The sequence below is a fragment of the Thermobia domestica genome, chromosome 7, assembly GCF_964235325.1.
Source record: "Thermobia domestica chromosome 7, izTheDome1.hap1.1, whole genome shotgun sequence".
NCBI classification, from domain to species: domain Eukaryota; kingdom Metazoa; phylum Arthropoda; class Insecta; order Zygentoma; family Lepismatidae; genus Thermobia; species Thermobia domestica.
In genome coordinates this window covers 191,939,778-191,965,292 of record NC_137460.1, presented here as the reverse complement: position 1 = coordinate 191,965,292, position 25,515 = coordinate 191,939,778, and the positions used below count along the sequence as shown (strand labels likewise).

Below are 25,515 nucleotides of genomic sequence, written 5' to 3'. Positions count from 1 at the left end.
TCTATGGTATTCTTCTCATCTCTAGATGAACACTGGATCAGGCAGAAGGTATCGACATGCTTGTATCGACAGTTAGATGTCAGTTGCTGAACACTTGACTAGTGGCAGATAGGGCTTTGCATTAACTTTTCTTATTCTTCTAGTCTGGCAAATTGTCAGTTTTTAGACAAAAATGGTTTCATGAATACCAACGCTGGCGTGCTAACTGATACACGACTGTACCATATGATAAGTCCTACTTTATTCAATAGTAATGATAGCACACGAACACTTTGATTTTAGTGGTCTACTGTGCCACGCTTAGTTGCATGCATGGAGAGCATGCCCGCGACCGTTCGGTCTATTTAATGGACTGGTTCCGCCAAACAAGGCACCCAGCCCGTAGTTCCTCAATACGCTATTTATTACTCATGCACAATGTGCACCGTCAGAATTTGTCCCCTAATTCTGACTCGCCTAAGCCCCATTCACTAAGGGAGTGGGATACGCCCACTGCGCGGCCAGACCGAAGTCCTGAGTGCCTACTAGTAGACCTACTGGTTGAGGCAGACTGCTAGCGAGTCAGTCCTACCATGCTCTGCAGGAATGGCGCCCCAGCGTTTCAAGGCAAGCTCACCTCCTCCATACGCTCACCGTTACCCAGATTCCTGAGATTAGCTTCCGCATGGTACCGAATCCCACGGTATGACCACAACCCAGCAGAGTCCAACCCAAATCCGGGGCCCCAGTCAATGCCCGAGGGGACTTGTTCAATCCCGGCCCTGCCTACCTCTATCCTTCAACTGGCAACCGCCTTGTCGTGTAGAGGTACCACGCACACGTCGACATACTCCCGTATCTCATCCCGGACCCAATGGTACGTGTTAAGTCAGCATTTGAGTTTGGTGCCGGCCCATATCCCATAGAGTTTCCTCCCTTTCGCAGATTCAGAACCGTTGCCCAGATCCCTATGATTGGCCCCTCCCCCATCTCCGTTTGGTCCCCCGACTGGCAGGAATCCGACACTTCCCCTTCCCGGTAGGGTCGTCCAAGCAATACGGGACTTCCTCTAGTTACGGTAGAGGTACACCGTACATTACCAGAGCCAATGACTGATGTACACCGTTTGCTCAAGGCAAACATTGTTATTTGGGAGCCGTGTCTTCCCTGGTAGGCCCGCCCAACAATACAAGGCTACCTATCTTTAACGTGTTCTGGTACCATGTACACGTTGTAACGACGCTACTTGTCCGAAACCCAATGGTAAGTGTAGGCCACCATTAGAAGAGACACCCACACCCTTCCTCGGTAGGGCCGTTCAAGCAATACGGAACTACCTCTTATTGCGGTAGAGGTACACCGTACATTACCAAACCCAATGCCTCATGTAAACTGTCTACCTGTAAAGACAATGGCCATTTAGGAGTGGCGGCTCCTCTGGTAGGGTCGTGTGCCCCTGCACCTAGTGAATGTGTAAGCCTGGGACGAAGAAGCGACCCACTTCCTCAGCTCTCCTGAGGTACTGGGTATCACATCCCGGACCCAAGAGAACGCATAGCACTCTCTTTGAGGACAATTTAGATCACTGGATTCGCCCACACCCTTGGGCACACGAGCTACCCACTCTGATGTGTGTTGGGCCACCACGTAGCCTTATCTCCCGGACCCAAGGGCACGGCATAGTTGCCCATTTCGGAGGATACTCGAGGGCTCACCTCCGCATGTAGGTACGGCAGTCGAAACTACCTACCTCACTGTGGACGTGATGAGGTCACACGTACTCTCCCAGATCCAATGGCACGAGCTAGTCGCCCATTTCGGAGGATAGCCGAAGCTTCACCTCTGCCGGTAGGTTGTTATCCTGATTTGCACCGACAAGTAAATAGATCGTTGCCAGCTTTTAGCACAGGATAGACAAGAGTGAAGCGTGTTTCCACGCTGCTCCCGAAGCCCTATCTCCCCCTGTAGGTTACCGGGCCACCACAAGACATGTGACCAGGCCATACACTGGGGGTCATCACACGAACAAGACGCTATCGACGTAAAAGCAATCTGCTAGTGTTTATTGTAGAAAGTTAAGGCAGCTAAACTCCACGTGTGATTATGTGCGACTCCATTGGGTACAACATGCAGCACATGATACGTGTTCAGGTCACCTCAGCACTGACCACTGCATCAGAAAATTTCTGCAGGCAAATCTTCAGAAACTCTTGACACTTTCTTTCAGTAGTGCAATGCTTGGTCTCATGTATGTCGAAAGGAGTAAACCTTCTTCCTGGAACTACGTGCATCACTGCTCATTTGCCCTGCATGTAGCTCATCGATCATGTGTAGTGTGTAGTTAGTCAAAATCTTATTCATCGCGTTTCTCTAGCATGCATGATCTATGGGCTTTGGACTTAGTGCAAATAGATTGTCCAAAAATGCTGTGCACATGCATTGAACTTTTGTTTTCTTTACAGGGCGCCGCATAGAATCTATAAGTGTGAGATGCGGAATCTCCACACCATACTGAAATATCAATTAAAGTAAGTTTCTTAGTTCGGAAATGGTAATCAACTATGCGTAGTCGTGAAACCAATATGGCGCATAAATATCATTCCATTCACATGTGCGTGTCTAATATGCCATAATTTTCACAACCATCAATATACCATAAATATATATATATATATATATATATATATATATATATATATATATATATATATATATATATATATATATATATATATAAATTTCATCAGCAGAAATAGTATCATCGGGAATGTAAAACTTGGAATTAAAATTATTTTACAAACATTAACCAATGTATCAATGTTTCATTTAAAACAAATGCTCTTTATTCAGAAAATAAGAAATGTAAGAATTTACTTGAGCTTGGAGTGTGAAAATGGTTTAAAAACTGTGAACTAAAACTAACGGAATATTACAGAGCTCATACATATATCTTTCTTTCTTAAGTATTTGTGAAATTTATATCTTTGTGCTATTTCATATGTCTTTTTGACATAATGTTCTAAGATGAGTGACTTTAACTCTTTATGTGAATCTTGTACTTGCATGTCTAAGACACACAAATTTCTTAACTCGTCGTAATCACATCACGAACCAAAACTTTGATACTTTTCTCTCTTCAGGCGATGCTAATGATACCACTACTTTCACGAATCTCACTTTATATATTTATACATGGCCTGTTACAACGTCAAAAGTTCAGTTTGTACTCATAAATTCAACTGGCTACTTGAACACTATGCTATCACTAATAACAAATAACTACAGATCTCTCGACTAAACTGATTCTTTCCCACCTTATTCTTTATTAATTCAGAAGTTAGTTATTTACATTATATAAACATTTAGTATTTCCAGAATATTCTATAACATAAACACTGAAAGACTTTATAACACTTCCAGCCAATCTTTTCTTAATGCTCTAAACGAAGGCCGAAATTTCATTTTTCCTTCATCTTATCACGTTATCGGTGGTTTTCCAGACAAAAGATAAGGAACCCATTCAATTATTTTTAACACGTTGTCCAATATACACTTAACAAATTGTCCAATATACCATGACTACAGTCATTTGCAGTAACTACAATTCCAATACCACCAATGCGAAAATTAACTTCATTTCATTAACATAATTGAAAATAATCAAAAATCAAATACTCTACAAACTTGCATGAATTTGCTAATATTTTTAATTCTCAATTCAATAGAGATGTATTTGTGATTATACATGCACGCATATTAATAAAAGATGTAAAATGATTATACACTCAACAGAATCCACTTTGTTAGTATTTGCATGTTCTTATATCGTAAATTTCAACGGTTTGATGGGGATCAAATTGACAGCAGCAAATATCTGATTTCGAATTTAAAATGGAGAAGTATACAATACATACAATTAACCTCTTTATTTGAGAGTCAATCGTTTACAAATGCCGACTATATCATGTGAAAAACTATAAATATTGATTATACAGTGAAACTTGTCAACTTAATCACATCTCTAAGTTGGCCACCTGCTTATCTTGGCCTAGTTCGCCTTGAACCTGCATTTTCACATAAGACATTCGTTACTTACTACTCTATAAGTTGGCCACCTGTCTATCTTGGAACTTGGCCACACTGAAGTAATGTTTATTCTATGATGATAATGATAAATTTACCTGCGTATCTTGGCCACGCAAAATACCGTTTTGTTATTTTTCTTAACTCTTTCGAATTCCCATATGAAAGACAGATGTTCTGTATTTGTGACTGGAGAAAAGAAGCAAGGACTCCCTCGATTTGCTCTTGAAGGTCAATGGCCAGAAGATTACCTTGATAAAGGGGTGGTGAAGGAAGATGTGAATAAGAAAAAGCACGTACAGGAATTCAGGAAATGGTTGTACGTATTTCTTTACCTTGTCTGTTTTGTTAAAACCATTAGCTATATTAGCTCCTCTCATGAGTGGGGAGCTTTAGTAATTCCGGAACTTTCTCAAGGTTAAAACTAACCATCTCAATTGTCAACTATTGGCACCTGTCTACTTGTCAAAATATAGCGGAATTTTTGAAATATGAATTCCCTCAAGATTTTCTCAAAACATCTTTTGTTCTGGGGGAAGCATTTCTAGCTCATTAACAAGAGGTAGTTAACTGCACTATTAGAATGTGCATATCTGTCAAAAAGAATAAAACAAATACGTCTGGAATGAACCACCATTCAGTGACAACTAAAAAGAGATCATATAAATTGCATAAGAATTTCTCAATTTATGACTTAGCTTTTCTTGTGTTCAATCTGAATAACTCAGTGGGCTATAATATCAATTTCAATAAACTGCGTACATATGCTTGTATTTCATGGTTGCTTGCGTTATTGTGTTTTCAATCCCAATAATCCAATGTACGAGTCTAGTTTTCAGGAAGAGAATGGTATGTATATATATTAAACATACTATAGTAATATTTTCTAGTACTGTATATTTTTATGATTACTCTATATACATTATTTATAAGTAGCTGTCGTGCCACTGCTTATTAAAATTTTACAATCAAGTAATACTAGAAATCCTATTCTAAAAATACACAAATGACACTTATTTTCTGTAAGTTAGCCACCTGTCTAAGTTGGCTACTTTTCGATGGAACCGATAGTGGCCAACAGAGACAGATTTCACTGTATTATTTGCTCATTCAGTATATCAAATAGGAATCTGCAGATAACGAAGTTGTTTGCATCACCTTCGTTCCGTCTTCTTTAATCACTTTTCTTCATTATATTTTATTTTTATATTTCTTATCCCTTTACGTTAGAAAACAATCACTTATCAAGATTACCAATCACGTGGGGTATAAAACATGATGTAATAAGTACAGAACCATAACATCTTGTATGTTTATCCTCTCTCTCTCTCTCTCTCTCTCTCTCTCTCTATCTATCTATCTGTCTATCTATCTATCTATCTATCTATATCTATCTATCTATCTATCTCTGTATCCGTCTCTCTCTCCTCTGAGTGTAAATTGTAGTACAGTGAGTGTGTAGGAAATGTTACTTTGTTCATTTAACCTCTTTTACTCTCTTCCATTCCCTTCTTCCTATTTCTTTCAGACTCTTAATTACTTTTGTCTTTCTCTCTCTTTATCTACCGACTTATGGATTAAACAGCTGATTACGGTCGAACTTCTACAGACACTCCAATGGGATGTGTTTGACAACTGATCATTTAGCATATATCTTTTTCCCAATCGTTTCCATGTCTTTTAAAGCTAAAGAAATTCCTGTCTGGTGAGGCAATTGATAGTTATGAATAATGTAGATGGCTATCATACACTGGGTCTTCTCCCAGGCAGCAGATTGCTTTACGGCTTCAGAATACGAAAGTTGTTCTCATGATATGAGAAATATTGGAATTTCAGGGGTACAAATGTTGAAAATAGTGCAACATGTGCTGTATCTGTGCTAATATATTTTTAAGTTCACTGCATAATCTTTATGTTGCCACCGTGGAGAAACCTATTTCATCGAGGAACCTCGTAGGACCTTTTTTCTTTGTTTGTTTCTTAGATTACATAATGTGCATATTTGAGTATGAGAAACAAGTATTGACGCAGCGAATTTGTTTTGGAACTTGTTTTTTCTCAGTCTATACAAAATTGACAATCTATAACGATTTACGGCATTTTCTTCCATTTTCTCAACATATTTTTAACTATGATCACAATTTGGATATGATAATTCTAAAACTATTACAAAGCTCATGCAGTTGTTGTCGAACTGTAATAGTAGAAATAGGTCGATCGAAATATTCATTTCACGGACAATTCTGCCGTATTAGTTTAATTGTTATTTTTAGTCTCAAAGTGTGGCTAAGAATATCACTTTACTTACAACAAGTAAAATTATTATTACATTCACAGAATGTGTTAATAAGCACCTTTGTTCTATGTTACCACTCCAGACATAGAAGTTCTCTTGTTTTTCTTTGAATCTTTACGTAATACGCATTTCCACTTCTAATCAATAATAAAACACTGGTTACAGGTATGCCTCTGATATTTCATGAGAAAAGTGATCCGGTTAATCTGAAAATTATTTCATTAACATGAATGTAATTACGACAATTGTAGTAATATTTAAGGAAAGGACATTTTAAAAATTTTTATTCTTTCAGTATTAGAATGTAGTGACTATTTTTGTATAATTAACAATATAATTCATAATGTATCATATGTAATAAGGTATCACTTTGGTATAGAAATTTCACTAAATAATTCTATATCGTTCGAACGGGTTTGCCAGAAGAATTTTGAAACTATCATTTTTTCCAATCTTTACAGATCAAATTACAGTCTATACAATCAACAACTCTTAACTCCTGCAATAGGTTTCTCACGCTTAATATATAGGTATAATTTTATACTTAAAAGGTGAGGTGTCAACAGACTACTTTCCAGCTGTTAAGGTGGCAAAGATGTATGTTCAAAGCGATTTGCAGATAAAACCCATTGAAGATAAATTAATGAGGTAACCAAAAGTCGATTAACTTTATCAGCGAGTTACATTTGTATGGGCCTGGCATCCGTATGTCTTCGGTTCTATTTGCTTATCAATAATGACTTGAATATGAAATGGTAGATGTTACATACATTTTGATTACGTAATAATTGTTTCAGTGTTTGAGTTTTGGTAGCAATATACCCTTAACTACAATGAACCTTACGTTAAAACATTTAATGTATCATAAGGGAAGATAAGTAGCAGACTATAATAACCGAAGACAAGAATCTCAAGATGCAAGTGCATAACGAGCAGGATCGTCTGCCATTTATACACTACTATTGATACATTTATTTCAAGACAAGAATTGCACATGAGTGCGATAGAGCTGTATACTTCTTTACATATAATCCGGACTCAGTAATAAACCACATGATGGTGATAAGGTCAATAGTGTTCATTTTGCTGGAACGTGGCTTCATAAACTTCAAAATAAGCCAAGTTGTTTGTACCTAGAAACTCCTGCAGATATTTGTTGGTTTTAGGGATATAAAAATCTTGAAAGTTAGAACCCAGGTGAATAAGAATAATCTATACACTACATCATAAAACAAAACACGCTTGAGAGTAAAAGACTTCAATAGAAGCCATAGAATATAATGAAGATACTTCCACTTCTTTGATTCACTTCCTGTATTGGAATATTTCCTTAGGAGGCTGTTCAATAACAGAAAGCCATCCTGTTCTGTACTTATAAGTGATTACATTGGAATCTTCCAGAGTGCTGAGACAAAAGCCGTGGATCAGTGCAATAGAGATAAACTATGCTGGCTTGAGACCATCGGATTTTCTTTCTTTATAGTAACGTTATTCATGAAATTACAATTATAATATTTGAATCATCGACAGTTTGAAAGAAACTATCACTGAGTAATTCGACAAATATTGCAATTTAATGTTGCGCCTCTACTTGCAAATACGTTGATCAAGATTGAGTATTAATTGAAACCAAAAAATATTATTTGTCATTATTAAAGAAAATTTGTACTTTCGAAATTCATATTCTCAACGAATTTTGATTCTAAGCAAGCTATACTTGCTTAGACATTTTATTCCTATTCAGTATATGTATTAATTAATTTACTATTACCTCAGAAGAATGCATTCTTTCTTCCGTGCGAACTCAGGCAATCCGTGAAAGGCTGTCTTAGAGAAAACTTTCTCTATATATCTGATCATCTTCTGAAATAGTTATTAGCCCTTAGAAGCTAAAAGTAGAGTAAATTTAATACATTACTTGAATGAAAAGCAATTTACCTTAAAATTAGATATATTTTTACCTGCAAATATTAAATAAATATAATTGCTGTAGCATCTAGGTGTACTTCTTAACGGTTCTATTGTAAGTATATTGTTTTAACCAGTATCCAAAACGTTTTATGCAGAATTGATTTGGTAATACAGGGTCCAGTTTTATATAATGGTTATATATACGTTGCTCTTAATATGTACCATTCAAAATTGCCTTTTAAAACCTCACCTCACATTCACTAAGAAATTTTAAAAATGTACTCTATTATGAGCTGTTGTTCTTTCTGTTCCAACTGTCGCTATAAAAGTTAAAGACAGCGTAATATCTCTGGACTGCAATGTGGACTGCATAAAACTAGGTAGATATTTGGAGCTGGAAGGTAAACTCCAGAAAATAGATTCAGAGATTAGTAGGTTTGATTGAAAGCAGTTCACCTTTCTTTACTAAAATTTTAAAAGAAATCTTCATTACCCGACAAAATGTACACGACTACAGTAAGTAAAAGTAAATAAATATTATATCTATTGTTACATTGAATACGTAGACAACATATACTATATTCACGGAAAATATCAAATTACATAACATATGCTATCGGAAGCATATTATCGAATATTGTAACTAAATTTAACAAATAAGATTTCAATTATGATCAGAGTTCATCTCAGTAGTTTTATAAAGTAATCGTAAACACCTATATACAGGTGTGGGGCAAAAAAACTTTAAAAAAAAACTCTTCTTACAGGACACGCAAGTTTGGCCCTCCACTGTACAACACGTGTTGCGGTTGCCGATCGTTTTTTGTTTTCAATGTCTCATGTGGACCTTCCTTTCCGTCAGCATTAACCAGTTCATCTGTGAATATCGTGGTGTGAAAGTGGTGCGGTAAAATGGGAGACATGACAGACTTCCAAAGAAGCATAATCGTTGGTGCCCGTCTGATTGGAGCTTCAGTGGCAACAGTGGCGAACATTGTAGGGGTATCGAAAGGCAGTGTATCCAATGTCACGAGGGCATACCCAATTCATGGGCAAATGACGTCCGCAAAGCACAACTGTGGTTGAAAGACATTCCTGTCAGATAGGGACCGGAGGATATTAAAACGGATTGTAGCAGCTGAAAAGAAGACCACTGCAATGAAAATTACGTCTGAGCTCAATTCCGGCCTACAGAACGCAATTCCGGCAAAACGCAATTCCGGCCTACACTGTTTTCTCACAACAGTGCGACGGGAACTTCATAAAATGAAAATTCATGGCAGGGCCGCTATCGCCAAACCCCTGCTCACAGCAGTAAATGCGAAGAGGTGTATCCAGTGGTGCAGGGACCACAAGACGTGGACTTATGAGCAGTGGAAACACGTAATGTGTTCCGATGAATCGACCTTCACCTTGGTTCCAACAACCGGTCGTGTTTACGTATGGATAACACCGTCACAGCCCTATGATACAGAGTGTCTGCTCAGAAATGTAAAGCATGGGGGAGATTATGTTACAGTATGGGTAGTGATATCGTGGTTTTCTGCAGGTCCCGTCATAGCCCTGCATGGAATGATGAACACTAACGCGTATGAGACCATTTTGAAGGATCAGGTTTTACCCATGGCCTAAATATTGTTCCCTGATGGTGAAGGCATCTACCAAGATGATTTGGCATCCTGTCACGCTGTAAAAACGGTGACATCATGGTTTGAGGAGCATGACTAGGAGCTATCACACCTTCCCTGGGGTCCACAATCACCAGATTTGAACATCATTGAGCCATTATGGCCTGAGTTAGAAAGGCGTGTTCGGTCTCATTACCCTCCACCAGCATCCCTTAAGGAACTGGAGCATGTTTTGGAGGAACAATGGTATAAAATTCCACACACCACGATTCAGGAGCTGTACACGTACATTCACGTTGGATCCAAGCTGTTTGGAGACAAAAGGAGGCCCCACACCATACTAGGTATGATTTTTACACTTTTGCAAACGTTTTAGGTTTTTTTGTCCAATCCCTGTATTTCTCTCTCAAAATGACCCATACGAATATATTGATTTTCCTGAACTATATATGATAGTCAGAGGTTTTTGTCTCAAAAATTTTAATCGATCTCAGAGCTACCATTGGCTCGTTTCTAAAAAAAAATTAGTACTACTTTTTAATTTATTTAGCAATTCTGACTTGCAACCGCTCTTTCGGGCTTCAAAACTGACTAAACGTGTTTCTTGTGTTACATTATGCTAAAATGATATACAAACTTAATTTACAAACACATAGTGTAGAGAATATCTTTTCCATACTATTCTAGTGGTTTAACTAATCATATTTGTGCTCATGAAAGAAAGAATTATATCCATTCTTATGCCTCTGATATCAGAGACAATTCTACCGATTTAATTTAATATGTTCATAATGTCAACTAACAATTAAATAAACTTTCCAGCACGTTCCACTTTCAATACAACTATCCATCATCTAACTGATTTTAGTCTTTAAGTTAAATACTTTTATTTAGTAAATTTTCATTTAAATATTAAGTGGTCACCACTATATACCTAAACCTTGAAATATTTAAAGAGAAACGTAAAGGTTATTTTTCTGAAAACAGTATTTTACTAGAGCCTTTTTTTAATCACCGATTCGTCAAAGACAATATAACTTTATTCTCTCATTAAGAACAAAATAAATGTTATTTTGTATAAAAATAAGCAATTATCTGTTTCTATTAAGAGGCCTTCTTACTTTTTGTAAATTACATTTTACTGTATTGAATTTTTCTTACCTCGACACTTTGTCGATATTCTCTGACATAATATTACAATGTTATTATCCTGTAGTTCATCAGTTTGAAATTTACGTATTTTATGAACTACGTTCCCAAGCAAAAGAATGTAAAGTTCCTACAATTTAAAATAATTTGTGATAATTAAGCAATGATAATGTCATTAACCATATTATCATTGAGTTATTTTGAGAGCAAAATACTTTGCAAATACTGTAATTATTTTGAGTACTAGTTATGGAAATCATAAGCTTTAAAGAAATTATGTAGGCCTATCTTGTAATATCTATTTATTTCAAAAATCAACTTCTGTGTCTCATTAGTTTAACTAATTGTTACATCATTTAAAAAATATTGTAAAAGAGCATTTTATGGTACTTTGAATGTACTTAGGGTAAAAAAATAAATTTCTATTATTTCTGTGCTGTTGTTAAAATAAGGTATCGAAGCTTTCCATCGAAGAAACATATAGTTCAACAAAGATCTCTTAACCCACGATATAATTGTCAAGGAAAACTGTTTGAAAATTTGTGAACTCTCTTTGTTCATATTTTTAAGAAAAGGTATATTTAGATACGAATAACAACAAACCATGTTAAATTTTCTTGTGTTTCACATCATTTCTTACGCGTATTTAAAGGACTATTTTGCATGCTTTTTTTTGTTGTTGTTGTTGTTGAGCAATCTTCAATCACCTTTATATCACAACGAATGTAATGACTATTGCATTAGGTCAAGTCATACTGTGCTAAAAAAAATAGATGACTTTGATTTTACTTTTACATATACTAATTCTGATTGAATTGTATTTCTTTTCTATTCCGCTAGAAAGTGCGGAAGCTCAGTGAACGCTAACGAGTAAAAGCAAGGAAGTTGCGTAGATGAAAACAAGATAACCTTCCACTGGGAATTGGGCCCGGGACTCCAGGACTAAGGACGAGAAGAAACGATGGAGCTTATTATATCTCTTGGATAATACTTCCAGTACTTTGTCATTACATAATTATTGAATATGTTAGTTAAAGAGTATATCCCTAAGGACAGCGACAAGATGTCACATATTAGGGAATAAATACTTGTATTTCCAACTAAAAATAACTTTGACTAACATGATACAAAACTCCATAATTATCTAAATCATTTTTCCATAAACTTTTATTTTCATATTGACATTACAACCCAAAATCAAGTCATAAGAGGATTAACGCACCATACTAGTTCGATGGATCTGCTTGACTATAACAAAAACTGTTATCTAGTAATTTTCCGTGAGAAAATGTTATTTGCTAAAATGTATGTTGCTTTGTTCCTTTTATGCAACAAATATTTCAAAATAAATTACTGTGTGATTTGTAATCTCACCCCAAACATATTGTTTGTGCTTTATACTAATAATGATCTGATATTTTTAAAAGTTTTATAGGTTTCAGCAACATTTTGGAAGACGTAAATTAAAACTGATACAGTTAGAACCGCGTAAAGTTGTTTATCATAATGATATTGTTTATTCCTGCGTTTATTTTCAGTTTTATATGCAAATGGAAAAAATATTAATGTAAAAGAAGTCGTACCTTATTTATGTAATACTTCAGCTGTCCATTTTGTCTTATTATTTCACTGTAACTTGTACAGTTTCCAGCATTTCAGCATATATTTAAGATAACGCCTAATACTGAATAGCATATATCCTACGAGTGCAAACATTGGAATGCTTCTTCTGAGCAGTTACTTCCAAATATATATATACTCCGTGGCTCCGAGGTTTGCTCCTCCTCTCCCTAGGACACCTCTTACAGGGAACATGAAGCAGATGTTGATAAAGATAGAATTCACATCCAAACAAGATCAAGAATGACAGTAAATGTTTGTACTGATACACTACTCTATGCCCAGCTACTTGTACAATGCGAATAATAGTTAACTAGATTATGTATCCCATTATTTTACTTCTTTTCTTTTAATTTTTATTATACATTACAAATGGTAATCGCGCATACCTTTGATATTACTGCACAAAAATACCAGATATTTCTGTGCACAGTCCACTTACATTTAATATAATTCCATAAAAATTACTATAATGAAGGAATATTCAACGAGAAATCTAGAACGTTGCGATGGAAAAACTTTAAAATTCATAAAGAAAGGATTTTAGTTGTGTAAAATTAGTTAACTAAGTAATTTACTTTACAATCGTATGGTATTTTTCTATTCTGGATTAGCTAATATCTTAGTTACAAAACGTATGTTAAAAAGTACCCTATTGATGTGTGTATTTTAGTAGTATGAAATATACTGCAACACGCCTTTTTCTTAAATTAAATTTTCCTGGCATTCGAATAGTTGCCTTCTAAAGTCCAAATCTATATATGAAAATTGCAAAACTAATTCTGCTCACATTCAAATAGTGCACTCGAGGGGAAATACATTTATTTTAGTTTCGTATTTTTGAAGTCATTTTCTGAAATGTGCATGAGTTGTTATTAAGCCAACTCTCGCTTCCAAGTTACTAACGATGATAACGTTTCACTATCCAGGTTTACTTGCCTTTCTACATCCTAAAAATCAGACAAAAATCTGGTAATGTCCAAATTTAATTGACATTCTTCTAATTACTCGTAAAATGTATTATCTGAAGTGGAATATACCTTTCAAACCATATAATTCCTTCCAACTAATTATACCAAACTACTCATCTCATGGCCAATTTATCTCCGGCATACCGAACTGATATATCCAAGAGTATTTGAGGCAACTTTTTAGTCATAATGATATTTCGTAAATTTAGTTCATGTATATGCTTTTCTTCATCCATTACCACAGCCTAAAGGATAGTCTTGAAATGGGCGAAATAACTATTCTGTTGAATTACATTGTAAACATGCACGTGACTTTTTAAGTTATGAGGTATTCTGAATAATCCTTAGGTGACAAGCACTTTTAGTTGCATGTAAAAGTTTTAAAATCCCAAATCGCGACGGCCACTTTCTTTTAACCCTATGTAACATTGCAGAGCTAATAAAAGAGAATGAATTATTGCACCATTTAACCCCTATGTAATATAGCAAAAATTGCAACCTTACATGTAGAGATTTTTATAAGACTGGCATATTTTTGCAATTCCCATTTAACATAACAGAAATTAAATAGCCGCGGCTGCAAACTTTTTCTAGCTAGAGGAGGTTTTTGTCTAAAATAGGACAACTGCAATTTGTGCTGAGTTGTAGATTTTTTGTATTCTCCACGTAAAGATAGAGGACACTCATAATTTCGATTTAATCAATTTCGTAGAGCTCAACAAGATGGTATGACTCTTATGCGCGCAGCGCGGAGCATATCTCATTCTGCAGTTCTGTGAGTATTGCAGCGTCCCCGATGAAGTTCAGGGTGGGTACAAAGTTCCTTTCAGCAGACCAGTGCCTGCTATTTGGGAGACATGATAGCTCAGTTATAGAGCACTTACCTTTGGTGCGTGGGATCCTTGGTTCGATTCTTAACTAAGTTCGTGGTGGGCAATATTATGTCCTCTCATTTTCTCCCAATTTCTCACTCCACCAATTCTTCCATTATCGTTCTTTCTTAACCTAAAGTATAATTGTGAGTCCTTAAACTAAAAAAATTAAAATGCGTTGTCAGAGATTCAATTATTATGTGTAGTTTTCGATAATTTTAATGGTGCTAAGAATATGTTTTTTCTTTGTTCCGAAAATAATAATAGCCGTAAATTTCTCACAGTAGAAGATAGCTTTTCTGATTGTTTTGTGCACTGATCGCTGTATTGTGCATTGGGAACTGCTACCAGCTGATTAAAGCATTAATACAAAACTCTGAAGCCAGACTTCCTGTTACAGGACACCGGTATGCCCACGTGGTTAGTCGCGTCTCATTACGTAACCGGCCTTTCCTACATATGCAATTGGCAAAGGGAAGTCGCGTTCGCAAGGCTAATTTCGGCGTCATTTTGGTATCATATTTAGTAACGTTCTTGTTCTGTTTTACGAGCTTGCAGTGAGAAGCTCAATTAGTTCAATAATTTAAAAAATAAACAAAAAATAATTTTAAATATTTAGTTCTTTGCTTGCGAAAATATTAAAAAGACACATAAAACAAAAAGGGATTGCAGCATAATATATTGCTTTAGATAGGGATTGCCTAAATAATTTAGCCTAGGTAAGTATAGCTATTGTTTTCAAATTTGGTACTTGCTTGCCACATAGGAAATGTAATAATTGGTCAGCTCAAGTTCAAATATAACTGGGAAATATTTTAACATTTCGTATTCAGTCCTACTATTACGTAGGCATTTTGGAACCAAATTTAGTAACGTTTTTCTTCTTCTCTTTTACAACCTTGAAGTGAGAAGCTCACTTAGTACATTGATTTTTAAAATATACAGAAATAATTAATGCATTTTTATTAATTTCCTGTGTACGATATATAGATGCATTCATTAACTGTAAATTGGGAAAAGTTCAATTTTCACTTGATACTTTTTGTGTAATTAAAATAAATGTATGAGGCTATGATCTCCTTTACCGTGGTAGGTAGAGAAGCGTACAAAACACAGTTCAAAAATTTGGAACTCTAGTATTCCGAATATTTGAAATTTTTAACGAAAAAGGGTTTAGTTGGTAGAGTAATTATTTTTTAAATAAAAATGTTTATTCGAAAATATTCTATGCGTTAAGCGGAGAGCCATGTTGCAGCCCAGCCTTTAAATTCCCCGCGCTTATATGAAGAAACAGCATACAATAACTGGAAGTGTGGCAACGGTGTTGTGCTGTGTTGTCGCGTTCAGAAAGCTTGGAGCGCGAAGCCTACTTCATAAGAATGTAATAGGAAAAAGTATTTAAGATCTCATAACCTTTCACAACATATAATAACCGTGCATGTATGTATCTCAATGTAATCGAAATAAAACGTTGAAGTAACACATCCAAAAACTCATCTCTTAATCTACTTATCTCATTCACTTTCGTCACTTGTTGCCTCATCATAGCTCCTGCTATCTTCCTGGACACTTATTAGCCATGGCTCCATTTCTATCTCAAGATCTATCAGTATACACACTTACCAGCTTACGAACATGTTAAAGGGAAAAAAGAAATTGTAGCCTTGACAATCACATGTTCACCCAAGTTGTTCTGTGATCAATTCATGAATATTCCTTCTACGAGCGGCGGCATTACAGAAGGAAGTGGCAAAATTTTGAGTGATAATGAAATCGCAGAATTGATGAATAACTCCGACACAGATGGTTATGAGTTAGATAGTAATAACATTGATTATTCTGTGCTCAGTGGCGACATATCCGGGAGTGAACAAGATAGTAACTCTGTTTTAAGTGAATCTGAAGTTGCGCCCTGACAGAAGAAAAAGAATCGTGTCGTTCCTATTTCAAGGCAGATTCTGATGTAGTTTGGAGCGATAAAACTCAAGTAAATGCAAAACCCCTGTTTAATGGTGTCCCGGGAATTAATCAAAATGCTAGGCTATCTACAGAATATTCCCCATATAAAGTGTTTCCGCTATTTTTACCGAGTTTTATAATAAAAAAGTTGAGTTGATTTTGAGTTTAACGTCCCGTTCAGCAGAGTCAATATGAGACGTGAACCTACTTATTAACGTGGAATCCAAACCACATGAGCTCCCGCCGGGAATAGTAGAAAAAGAAATGAATAAATACGCAAAACAGCAGATTGAGAAAAAGAAAAATTACTGAAACAAAACTCTTTGTTTTCTAAGTAAAAGCGTGTTACTTCAATTGAAAAGAAGAAACCTTTTACATTGCTAAATGAAATCAATATCACTGCCGATTTCAGGAGTGATTTCCCCAAAAATCGCTTCTGTAGTTTGACATGATCTTGGAACTGCAGTTACTCGTACAACTGTATTGTCTTGACTGTATGAAGAGGATATTACAAAGAAGAAACCACGTAGAAAGTCCAAACTGACAAAACACAGAGGATTTCAATATCTAGTTTTGTGAGTTGATATGCAACTTGGACTTACGACAACTGGAAGCACGTCGTTTTCTTCGTTGAAAAGAAGTTTAGAATAGAGGGAAACGATGGTGGTTTGAAGTTGTGGATACGAACAAGCAAGGAACTTGACAAGGATTTTGTTTAAGAGATGCAAATACTCAGTTACTGAGTGATGGTATGGGCTTGGTTCATCGTTAAAGACGTCAGAACAACGGATATATGTGAAGGATCGTTTGATGCACGAAAATATCTTCAAATTCTGGTAAGTAAAGTTCTTACAACAGCTAAAGACGACTTTACTGAAGAAAATTTGGACTACTTCCTTTTCCAGGACGATAATGCTTCATGTCACCGAGCGAAAATCGTTAATACGTGGTTCAAGAATATGACTATTTAGAAACTCATATGGCCTACAAACTCACCTGACATCAATCCAGTTGAAAATTTGTGGATCAATATGAGTAGAAGATTAAATAGACAACTATCTCAAACAGAATAGAATTCAGGGAACAGATAATCCGGGTGTTATTCCGTGAAATCAAGGTTGCATTTTGCAATAGCCTTGTTACCAAAGGGCTCCGATGATTCGCTGCACTGCAGAAAGCCCATGGTGCACATACAAAATACTAGTTTGGTGTATGGTACTTCCCGATGTTTGCACATAATATGTCTTACCCTCAAGAAATTCCATTTCTTGTTTTCTGCTATTGTTGTTGATCTTTTTCAGTTTTATGTATAACTCTTCCTATAAACGATTTTGCTCAAAACACACACAGCTACTTATGCATATAAAATCATTAAATTCAAGTCAAAGGCCTGAAACTCTGGCGCAAGTATTAAGAATGAACTGCTCATTAAGAATATGCATTGTAATATTATCAGGAATTAATGTAAAAAATCATATTGATTAAAGTATGTTGCGAAAACCATATCCGAGCAAGTATCGCTATTTTTTCTTTACAGAGTGTATAAACCACAATTACGGTTTATCCAATCCTCAAGTTTTCTGAATTTTTAACAAGAGGGATTCAACATATCATTACGGAACTCCCCCCCCCCTCAAAAAAAAGACTACGGAATATATTTAAGTTAAGCTAAATACAAATGCACAACAAACATGACTGAGTGGTTAGCTTTTGCGCTTCTATTGGGAAGTCCGGGATTCAACCAGCATTCGACCATTCTGACAAAGCTTTTCTTTATTCCATCTGTGAATGTAGAAATAGTGCGTGCACTGTGAGTTGGCCGACTTCCTTTCTTATTGTTTTTAAATCGTTATTATTACTAATTACCAGCAGTGACGGTTTTGCGAAGGTTAGGGGGCGGTCTTTCGGACTGAAGCCCGTTCCCCAAAGTTACGGAATGTCTGCAACAAACGAAATATCTATTAGTTATGCCTTTACTCATAAACTTTAAGCTCCCGTCAAATAAAAATTACGAATGTTTAGAAAAACTAAACATTAGTAAGAAAAACCCTTCCCAAAATACTTTTCTAAATCCGCCACTGATTCTCAGTATAAAATGATTTTTAAGGTTGTATCGGGAAGATTATTGCTAAACATATAAACGAAACGAAATATTAGTTATGCCTGTACTCATAAACTTCAAGCACCTCCCAAATAAAACTAGGAATTTTTTAGGAAACGAAACAATCAGAAAAACCCCTCCTAAAGTACTTTCCTAAATCCGCTACTGATTATTTGTATAAATTGGTATTCAAGGTTGTGTTCGGAAAATTATTGCTAAATCACTTCACAGCTACAGTATAACAGAAATGTGGAAGTATGGCTTGACGGATATATTGAAAAACGTACGCTTTGACGGATAAATAGAAAAACGGGCAAGTTTAACTTTTGCGCTAGAAGCTAGAATACTAAAAGCTCTTAGAAATGAAACACGGATGACAAACTAAAATGATCTAGAGAAGAAAAAATATGTCGATAACTCAAAAGTTAAAATAAAGTTAAATAGCCTCAAAAATTGCCCTCAAATACTACATTCTGAATGTTAGCTTTAATTCGTAAAACATGTGTTCCATCCATCTTGATGGTGAATTTCACAGCGAAATGTCGCATTTAGGTCATGGAATTCTTATCTGACTATAGAACATGCTATAAGAAAGCTATTTAGATAGAAAAATCATGAAAATGAAAAAAGCCAAAATTTCCAAAATTCTCGTTTTTTTCCCAAAAAAGCCGGCTTTTATGTGAAAAAAAAACCAACGATTCAAAAAAGCCGGCTTTTTTGCATCTCTACAGGGGCTTAATTGTTGGTCTGACAGCGACGCGAGTATGTTTAGAACTAGTTGAAACTTTTAGAAACTATTTATTTTAGAAAATATTTAGGTTCATCTCTGCTGCATGAGGTTCTTGGTTCGGCCCCAGCTCGCGCCAAGCGGGCTTTGTGGTAGATAAACCGTATGCGTGTGTTTTCTCGGGGCTGTCCCGTTTCCTCCCACTTACTTCATTCCACTATTTCATTCATTTCTCATCATCAGTGTCTCACTTAACCTCGATGCATAAACGTAGGACGTTAAACTAAATGTTTCATTTAATCTTAATTTCTATGTACAAGTACCTGCTTCTTGAGTTATACATAATATTTTCAATCTGTGAACAATGCTAAACTAGTGTATTAATATAGGTTGCTGACGTTATAGTGCCTACAATTCTCCGCAGAATTTGATATTTATGAATTCTGATAGAACAACTTCGTGTAGGCTTTGCTTTGGAAGTAATTTGGAAAGACGTGACTTGTTAAACTTCAATGCATGCTGGAAAATATATCTCATCCATGTTGAAACTCGCGAATAGTTTGTGTTTTTTGCATTACTACTCCCTGAATACAGCGTGGGTGTAAAGTCAGTTCTTATTTGTAACAATGAATATTTCTAAAAGTAAACGACTTATTACAGTTTTATTTTCATCGAATACATTATTACAGTGTACCATATTGTTATTAAGTTACATTTCAACGTATACACCCGGATTTTCCACAACTTCTAAAATGTTAACAGTATTACACGCCAGCTAAAGGTGATGCTACTTTCTAGGATAATCTAGATTAATCATCGGCATTAACGTACAATAGTGAGCTAGCAATGCCCACGAAAACATTCTCAAAAACTTGCAACAATACAATGTATCTGCATCCAGTTACAAATGCAGAAATAATAAAAGTGGTGAATAAGATGAAAAGTAAATGGTCAGCTGGCGTAGACGGTATACCGCCAAGTATTGTAAAGAAAAGCATTAAATATATTGCTGACTCCCTGTGTTTCCTCATAAATATGACGTTCTTAAGTGGAGAATTCCCTAGTATATTAAAAATTGCAAAAGTAAAACCAATTTATAAAAAAGGCGACAAATCAGAGCTTGAAAATTATAGGCCTATTTCACTTCTCTCAACTTTTTCCAAAATTTTAGAAACCATAATGAGTATCCGGCTATCATCCTTTTTACTTAAACATGATCTAATTACACACGAGCAACATGGCTTCCTAAAAGGGAAATCAACGGAAACAGCAATATATAATTTTGTAGAAATTGTACATAAAAGTTTAGATAGTAAGGAGAAATGTATAGGTGTTTTCCTTGATCTTTCCAAAGCATTTGACTTAGTGTCACATAGAAATCTTCTTTCAAAGCTCCAAGATTATGGAATAAGAGGCATTGCGTCCAAATGGTTTAAATCGTATCTGGAAAATCGGCAGCAAGTAGTAGAAATTACATACAGTAACAAAGATACAAACCAAACTACATACTACACATCAGGAAAACAAGAAATATCATGTGGAGTGCCACAGGGATCCGTATTAGGTCCATTATTATTTTTGATATACATTAACGATCTACCATGTAATATTGCTCCAGCAGAACTATCCCTTTATGCAGACGATGCTAATATCATAGTAAAAGGGAACACAAATGAGGATGTTGAAGGTAATGCAAATGAAATCCTTCATAAACTATCTCAGTGGATTAAAGAAAATAAGCTTAAATTAAACATTGAAAAGACACAAGCAATCAATTTTCATCATATCCGCAACAAACATACGCAGCCTGTTAATATTTCAATTGAAAATAACGGAATAGACTATGTGAACTCCACTAAGTTCTTAGGAATCTGGATAGATAAAAATCTCTCCTGGGATGTACAAATAACTAAACTTGGTAAAAAATTAAATCAAATTTATTTCGCAATTAAAGTACTCAAAAATGTTTTAAAAGAGTCTACTTTAAAAACGATTTACTTTGGATTATTCCAGTCAAATTTAACATATGGCATTATATTTTGGGGAAATACACACAAAGCCAAGGTAATTTTTACAATACAGAAACGAATAATAAGAATGATGGCGGCTGCTAAACCAAAAGATCACTGCAAACCAATATTTAAAAAATTTCGTATACTCCCAGTACCTTGTTTGTACATTTTAAATCTACTGATATTTGTAAAGAGACATTTAGAAGGTGTTCTTACGCGGGTAGAAGAAAAACATGATCATGATACAAGAAACAAACAAAACTTTTCCATTGTAGAACACAGAACCGTATTATATGAAAAAGGGTGTAAATACGCGGGTATCATGCTATACAATAAACTTCCCAAAGATATAAAGACTCAAAAATCTGTTGCTAAATTTAAAAAAGAACTACAGAAATATTTACTAAAGCATTGCTTTTACTCGATAGAGGAATACATGAATTGCTAACAAAAAAAAAAAAACTACATTATCTATAGTAACCACTGTCGTTGTTTGTTTTTAGCATTTGATATATGTTCAAGGATTTCTACATACACTGCAAGTAATAATTACTCTTACTTTATTTTTAATAATATGCAAAATGTAATTGATAAGATGTAAGGTGTAATGTTTAATTATTAACCTAGTGTGTGTAATTTTCATTATTATTGTTCTTTTTACTTTTGCGTTTATATATAAATGACGTGTCCACTTCATATGCATTGCAATACAGTGCTAAATGTATGAAAAAAGGACGAAATAAATACAATACAATACAATACAAAAATAGGTATTGACTTTACAACCACCGCGTATATTCTGAAATTGTTAAATTATTCCTTGTCTTCCCGTAGATTTCGTAATATTTTTATAGATACGTTGCTTTCATCAATTCCTAATTTACGACTGCAGGGTTGGCTGGTTTAAACCAGCTGTTAAAAAAACTGGTTTAAACCAAAAAAAAGAACGAAAAGTGCTTTAAATGGTGTGAACTTCATGGTGATGTCTCCACATATCACACCATCGGCATTACGTTTATCTACTTTTCACCTTTTAATCAAGGGGTCCCGTGTTCAATTCTCGGTCGAACCACAACCCATCTATCAAGTGTAAACCAAGTAGCGATTCGAGGTGTCCCTTTAAGCGAAAGTCGTTTTCGTGATAACCTTGGTATTTCATAAGGATGTTAAGCCTAAACATACGAAACGAAACCAAATTATATATTTCTACTTGCCTGAATGCCTGTTGTTTTATAAAGAAGCCAAGGTTGCTTAAATATATTGATAGAAATTGGCAAAATGTATCAACTGCCTGCTTAGCTTCCAACATCAGCTTGGATTCGACTTTGTTCTAATTTTGTTGAATGTTATCTACATAACAAATTTGTAATTTAATATGATATGAAGACCTTAAAATTTTACATACAAATACATTTAAACTAATAACAGGATTTTCTCAATGGCTAAGACGGGAGTTTCCCGATTTATATATAGTTCTGTATAATGTTTTTACTTGTGTAACTGCTTATCTTTTCAACTTCTGAAACGACTCTTGACAATTATATTAACAACTAGGCCTATGTGAAGATCAGTACAACATATTTTTATCAGGAGTCCGTGAGTGAGTTGGTAATCTCATTTGCGACCAATTAGTCCCGGTTTCGTGTCGAAATGGAAAATTTATCTTGGATGTAAGCCGAGAAGTGGTTTGGATTCCCTTCCAACATAACCTTGTTGTTGCATAACAACACTAAGACGAAACAAACTAATTTCTGTCCATATCTAATATAAATACATAGAGTAAATTATTTAAACCAAAAACAAGTGGTTTTTTGTTGTTTTTTTTTTCAATAAAAACCATGGTTTTGCCAACCCTGTACAAGTGCTTGAAAATTAGTATGTAACTTTTCTTTTATTGGAAAAACGAAACGTCAGTGCAAATATTAATTTTTCAGGATGCGCCAATTGCAACTGACTCGGTAACACTGTCGTCTAAAATCCATGTAATTTGTTTAAGGGCATCAGTTGTATGCTGTAAATTTCCATTACTATTACTTGAGTGCTTAGTGTGTATTTCGTTATAGGTCTAAGAAATGAAAAACTTGGAGGTCACAGCTTAGGAGACATCACAAGAAACATGAAAAAGACAAGTGCAATAGCTGAACAATTTACTTGGCACCTTGCAAAAGGAAAGAGCTTTCATTCATTAATCACTAACACAATAATAGGTAAGAAACTCTCCCTACTGTTATTTAATATCATTTGCAGAGTGGAAAAAATTATAGAAGTTGTCATTTGAAGAGGGATACAGTATGTTTAAATTCTTGTAAAAAAAAAAAGGAAAAAAATCTTCTGGTGCCCTTTTTATTTTCTTTCGCTTTAAATGCATGCTATTGTGCCATGAATACTTCTCACATTCTCAGAATCATCTTCCTGTAAACTTTATTTCCCAAAAGCATGTACTACAACCGCTGTTATAAAATTTAAAAGACTTTGAAAATCCTTATTTTAGCAAAATGTGCAATTTTCCCATCTTCAAGCGACACGTTACATTTAAGTGTCCGTGGAAAAGAGAGCTGAATATGTATAAAGTATATTTCATCCTTTTACTGAATTGTTCTGTCATGTTGGTAGTTTTCTTGAGCATTTCATGATTCATTCCTACATTTGCGATTTTTTGTAAACTCTTGCAATGCAACGTTATCAAAATTATTCATTTGTATAAGGCAAAGTAATATGTATGGCCTGCTCCGTGAGAAAGTAATCGAGCAAGGCCTTAGTAACCCTCTCTGCATTCACCTGGTGCGACTGAGGGAAAAAGAATGATCGGGCCCAGATTTGAGATCGGAGCCTTCAGAATGAGACGCTAGTTGTTCATCAAGTCAAATACTGCCACATGTTTTCAAATTATTATTATTATTAATATTAGGTTTAATATTTATAAGAAGCTATACTTTTTAAATATAAAGGTGTGATGACCACTTCAACATATTACAACGTCCGTCTGAGGTATGTCACTTTCAGCTGTAGCTGTTCTCTTCCCTGCCCTTTACATTTTCTTCAGGATGTTACTTTTGTAACACAATATTGTCTTCACAAGCTGCTGTAGGTCCTACACAAACATTTTAAATATTTTTGTAAGTTTAAGATGTAACAATTGATCTTTAATCATTCCTTGCTGTTATTCTGTTATTAAACGCTGCCTATTATTTTTATTTGCAGAAACTATGTAACTTAAGAGAAACGTAACTAACGATGAGATCGCGTAGATTATTGGGATTTGGCTTCAACATGCCATACAGAGACGAACAAGAAAATCAGTTAAGGATTCAGCTGCAGTTCCACAGAACTGACAATTCGCAACGTCGAAATTAGAGTTAGTTGTGGTAATCAAAAGTGACATTATAAAGAAGCGAATATGTATTTCTGGTTATTCAGCAATGTGATATTTCTTGAAAGTAGCAAAAAGTGACATTTCGTGAAAAGATTTATTCCCCATGCGCCGTAGATTTGTAGAACTTATTTTCAACAACATACGTAAATATTGTTGTTGTTGATTTTTATTTAATTAGTGTCAGTGACAATTTTCGAGAACAAGTGTTAACAAGTTAAAATGTGAATTTCTGATATTTGAGAAGATTGTTCTTAATGTATGGAAACAAATTATGCGAGCAGCATGAAGATGCTGCTGAAGAAAATTTCAATAAATAAAGCCAGAATAGTGTACATTTATATTTTTTATTTAACTACTGACCGATATAAACTGATATATATGTATATTCATTATAGTGGACAGTGTAAAGTATAACTACATAATCTTAGCTTGCTCTCACAATTTTAAGCTGCTTTTTTTTAAACTCAAAATCTTATTTACACACAGAATGTTTCTGGGTGTTCCACTGCTACTATCGGTATGTGGCCACGCCGTCTATGTATGTTGCGGTGTCTTATGTGATGTTACGAGGTTCAGACTGCAAATTAGAGCCTTCACAATCATCGCGTGTCAGTTTTCAAAGCGGCTATATTGGATTTATTATTTTTAAGATAGGAAAAGGATTGCCAACGATTGTTTCTTGAATTGGATGTCTAAACTTCAATCTTTTTCGTATTTTTTTAAAAATTAATCCAATACAGCCGCTTTCAAAACTAGCAGGCGACGATTGTGAACACGCACTGATATGCAGTTTGAATCTCGTAAGTCACATAGGATACCCCAACATATATGCAC

At 35.0% G+C, this 25,515-nt stretch overlaps 1 long non-coding RNA gene across 1 annotated transcript in view; it reads right to left on the bottom strand.

Annotated features, from left to right (window-relative positions):
• LOC145688988 (uncharacterized) overlaps window positions 1-25,515 on the bottom strand; it is a 46,620-nt gene that overhangs the window by 1,239 nt on the left and 19,866 nt on the right. The window contains exon 2 of the long non-coding RNA XR_014132050.1: window positions 8,130-8,247. This is a non-coding gene — a long non-coding RNA (uncharacterized LOC145688988). The remainder of the gene's footprint in view (window positions 1-8,129; window positions 8,248-25,515) is intronic.